Below are 5192 nucleotides of genomic sequence, written 5' to 3'. Positions count from 1 at the left end.
GAAATTAGAGCCATTTAAAATAACACAGGGCTCCATCAGGTGAGGTACCGCCAGCATCTCCGGCATCTCCGCATCACCCGAGAAAGGCGCCGGGGGCTCCGGCGGCGGAGCCGGGCTGGGGACACGGGGTGCCGGCGTGGGGGTGGCAGCGTCTGCGTGTCCCCCTCCAGGCTTGGGGACCCCGGGGGTGGCGCCCTGCCGACTTTTGGGGACGCGAGCACCAAAGTTGAGCTCTTTTTTTTTTTTTTTTTTTTTTTTTGGCGTGGCGGGGTGGGGGTGGTGTGGGGAAGATGCTTTTCCTCACCCAACAACTGTGTCGGGAGTAGCCGGCACCCCCCGACCCCCGCCCCCCGGAGCACCTTGAGTGAGCAGCCCACCCTCAGGGTCACCTCCGCTCGCAGAGCCGGGAGTAAAGGATGTTATCACGTCGGGAGGGTTATTAAACCGCTAATGAATGAGTGTCTGTGAGACTCTGGACGGGCTGGAGAGACTGCGGGAGGGGGGTCGTGGGGAGAGGAGGCAGAAAGGCTCGATCTTCATGCCAATCTCTGGAACAAATAGCTAACATTTAACGTTTACACCCTGCTTGGCGACGAACTGGCGCTCCACGGACCCCTGATCCAGGCTAAAATGTCCAGAAAGCCTTTGGAGAGAACAAGTTCCTAGCTATCAGGTTCTTCTGATCTCTCTCCTCCTTTCATAGGGCTTTGGTTTCAGGCTGGACTTGTCCAATGTCTGCTTTACCGCTGCGCGCTCCTAAATGAGTGTCAAGGAGGCGAATATCAAATAGCAGAGAGGTCAAGGCGATTTGGTTAACCGTTGGCTGGGCTGATGGCTTTAAACTTGTGTGGGAGGCTGGGGACGTGGCAGGGGGGAGGGAAGGGATGGGGGGAAGGAGCGGGAGCGGAGGGGAAATAAACCCGAGAGAAGTGAAAGCGAGGAGGGGGAAGGAAGAGGGTGGCGGCTTAGAGAGCCCCCCAAAAAGCCAGGGTCAGGGGTTTCGCCGTGGTGGAGGGCTGTGGAAACCTTGGGTAGAGGGGTTAGTGGTGGCCCTGGCTACTGTGGGGTATCCCTGTCCATCAGAAGGGAGTGTGTGTGTGCTTGGGAATGTTTGGGAGCATTTGGGTGATGGATGAGCGCTGATGGCATCCACGTTTGTGCAGGCTGGACCCTGGGTGGTTGCTGTGGGAAGCTGCAGGGTGTGGGTGGGTGCACCCCAGATGAGTGGGTGCAGCCACAGGGGGTGGGAAACATGGGGGGTTTTGTAGCTGAGGGGGGGTCACACTGAGTTTGTGCTGGGGGAAAACCCCACAGGTGCAGCTGAGAAGATGTGCAAAGGGCGAGGGAGGGAAGGGCTGAGCCCGGGTGGGGTTTGTGGTCCTGGGGGTGATGCTGGGCCTGAGGGCTCTGTGGGCAGGTAGGACAATGCCCAGGTAGGACAACACCAGCAGGGTGTTAGGAAAAAGAGGGATGTACAGAAGTGTTTTCCTGTGGTGATGGAATGGCAGGATGAGGCAGGAGGAGAGTCCATGCACGGATGGAAGATAGAGGGATGGCTGTAAAGTGGCTGTGGCTGTAGCTGTGGAGTGTGGGATGAGCTGTGGAGTGTGGGATGAGCTGTGGGGTGTGGGATGAGCTGTGGGAGTGTAGTATGAGCTGTGGGAGTGTGGGATGAGCTGTGCAGGATGCAGGATCAATGTGAGGGGCCAGGTGTGAGAGGGACATGCTGGGTGATGGGCACAGGGAAAACCCGGGGCTCTCAAGAGCTGGCTATACCAGCAATGTTTTCAGGAGGCAAATCCCTTCCCTGAGTGCTCTTGAGGGCACAACAAGCAGTGAAGAAACCAAAGCAAAATTCTACTTTGCCTGCAATAATCATCTACTCAAAATTAAAAAAAAAAAATAGAGAGAATTTCCTGGAAGAAAAACCTTTATATTACTGAAGTAGCCAATGAACAGTACAAATACTCAAGGCCTTTGCCAGCCACACTCCTCAGCTCTGAGGCCACACAAGTCCTCCCTTCCCAGCAATCCCATTTTGCTCCCAACATGAGCAGCAAACTCACTTTGGTCCCAGGTAATGTAAAGTCTCATCAGCTGAATCAAGGCAAACAATCACCACAGGAAATGTGTGCACAGCCACACAGGGCTGAGCAGCACCAGCCCTTGGAACCAGCACAGAGTTTAGCTGAAACCAAGAGGGTTTGGTTCCCATGCCCTTAACTGACAAGTTACAGAGCTCAGGAGAGTGGCAGTGGAGGAAGAAATTCAGGCGAAGCCACTGGGACTCCCAGGATAAAGCTGGAGTCTTTATATTGCCCTGGATTTTGCATTTTGAATGCATTATAAGGGAAACTCTTTTCCTTCAGCTCTCCCTTTTGGAGGTAGAAGAGACACTTCAGGGGGTTCAATCCCCTACAAAAACAAGGGATGCTATGATGGACATCAATGAAGCCTGGTAAGGACAGGAGAGAGGATGAGAAAATGTCAGGATCAAATATGCATTTTGGATTATTAAAAAAAAAAAAAAGAAAAATATATTTGTTGTGGGTTTCATTGACTTGGCTGCTTGGGGCAGTGTGAAGCCCAACAAGGCATCACAAAAGTGTGTCCCAACAGAGAGGTGCCTCGTGTGTGTGTGTTTGGACACAAATGTGTGTGCAGGGGGAGGTTGTGCACGTGCACACCAGTGATCCCAGGTATATTGTGTTTTATATACATATATATGAATTCCATAGGAGGCTGAGAGCCATAGGTCCCTCCACCACGCCTGCACACATCCACACACATACACCCACCGAGGCTGCGTTTCCGGAGACATTCTCAAATAGAGCAGTGTAATTTCTCCGCTGATTTTGATTGACATGCTGTCCCTGGGATCATGTGTTAATCCCTTCTTCACTCAAGCCTTTTCATAACTCATTTCTCTCTGCTAGATGGAGACTCTGATGGTTACCGAGGCAACGATGATAGCACTAAGCCATTTCCCTCTCTGCACGGAGACCATTATTCCGCATGCATAGGCCATTTGCAACAAAGGTCGCCACAAAGTCATCCACAACACAGCACACGTTTATTAAACTTTTATTCTTTTTTTTTTTTCCCTCCCCCTAACAGAGAAACTAGCCAGCATATGTACAATATCTCTCACTTTTTTTTTTTTTTGAGATCTTTGTAATATAGGTAATAATAACTGCAGCAGATATTATTGTACCCAAAGTCTATATCACACAGATCAGGGGCTTAGAGTTCCTGGTCTAGAAAGATCACGCTTAGATGGTGAGGTTTTGAACCAATGATTCCTATTTGTCTTTTATTCTCCCATCAAATAGCAACTTTAATAGCAGTTGGAGGAAAAAACAGCCGACAGCAATGATACGAGAGTGGTGTGAGGTGAATATTTGAATGTAAAACCCACACTGAGCTTTGCCCTGCACAACCAAGCACCTCCCAAAGCCGAATAACCACCAGCAACGACCATCTCTTTTAATTTAATTTCTACCTGGCTTCTTACCTGGGCTTCCTGGCTCTGGGCATGAGCTGAAGGGGATCTGCCTTGTGGAGCTGATCCCGGGGTACTAAAAGCCAGCTCTGGCTCTATGAGAACAGAGTTCAAGTGCTGCTGGAAAGGCCCCCTGCTAACCTGAGGTGTCCCTCCCCACCAGTGAGGCTTTGCCCATCTGGGGCCATGCTGCTGGATTTTATTTCAGCCCCATCCTTCTCCTCTGGAGACCGAACGCGACGCGACGCTCGGGGACGGCTTTTAGCCAGCAGCCCTTTCCCAGCGGGAACGCCACGGATGGAGGCACAAATGCCTCTCGGTGGATGCATGGATTTAGCATTGGAGTCAACCTCAGCAATGTTACAGATGCCTGGAGCCTGTGTTTCCCCAGCCCCACCCCCTGCCCTGGTGGGGTGCAGCCTGACGGCAGCGGGCGAGGGCTGCTCGGACAGTCCTGCGGCACCAGGGCTGCTGCGGATGTGAAAGAGGAGGAGAAGATGGCCCACGGTGATAAGCTCCCAGGAAATTTCGATGCTGCCTCCTACTCTTCCCTGTCCAGACAGCTCCAGCTCTGCTCTGGGCTCTTATCTCTCTGTATTGCTGCACCTCTCTGGCCTCCCTCCTACAGAGTCCCGCTCAGCTTGGTGCAAACACACTCCTAATTGCACTGACCTGCCCCAAAGCCCTGATCCCATCTGCCCTCTCTGACTCCCATCACTGGCTTCACTGGTTTTAGCACCTATTTCATTTAAATGCTCCGTGCCGCCTCTTCAAAGCCCAGCCCTGGCCATTCCACTGCTCCTCCCTTTATTTTCAATTTGAAAATTAAAAAAAAAAATATAAATTGACAGCCTTTAAGCATTCAGTTAACTTTCCTGGATACATGGAGATGCTTAAATGACTGGGAAGCCCACAAGAGCCCAGCCTCTGCAAATGCTTGGAGATGCATCTAAAGGAGAACACCTTCTGTGAGTAACCATCACTTGGAGGCAGCCACATGGTTTCCAAACCAGCCCCTGTGCTTGATTACAAAGCGTCCGTTTTGCAAGACACTCAAGCAGTCAGAGACAAACAGGAGCTGGGGTTAAACCTCCCGATCTGCCATTTATCTGGAGAATCACTTTCCCACTGAGGTGCAACCACTGCAGAGGGGGTGAAACGCCGCTGGTCCAGCAGCAACACGGGAGGCTGGTTGTGGTGGGAGGCTGCTTATGGTGGGAAGTGGCTCCTCTGCCAAGAGGCTGATTTAACACGGATGTCTGAAGAAAGCAGCTGCCCTGGATCCACAGGTGTGGGTGTCCAAGGCCTGTCACTTCCACCTTTGTGAGCTGATGTGGAGCCAGAGGGAGAATTGCTCCGCAAGTGGGGATCCGAGAGGGATTGATCCTGCAGAGAAGGTCCTGCTCTCAGGAGGATGCACTGTCTCATGGCACTTTTCACTGAATTTCCAAACCATATCCAGGCATTCTGAATGAACGCCTGTTATCTGTGAGACCCTTCTCCCCAACCCCTGCACTATCCAGCACCTTGGCTGCTGTTGCATCACTCCTTTCATGGAAAGTCTCCTGCATCTGTGCCTTGATATTAAAAAAAAAGGAGTGAAAAAATATTTATCATGATTTCTGCTCCTAATGAGCTTTCCATTCTCCTTCAGGGATGCTTGAGGCCAGGAACTGCACAAGGATATTTA

This window comes from Motacilla alba, chromosome 1A (assembly GCF_015832195.1).
Source record: "Motacilla alba alba isolate MOTALB_02 chromosome 1A, Motacilla_alba_V1.0_pri, whole genome shotgun sequence".
Taxonomy (NCBI): domain Eukaryota; kingdom Metazoa; phylum Chordata; class Aves; order Passeriformes; family Motacillidae; genus Motacilla; species Motacilla alba.
Note: the sequence above shows the minus strand (reverse complement) of the source record.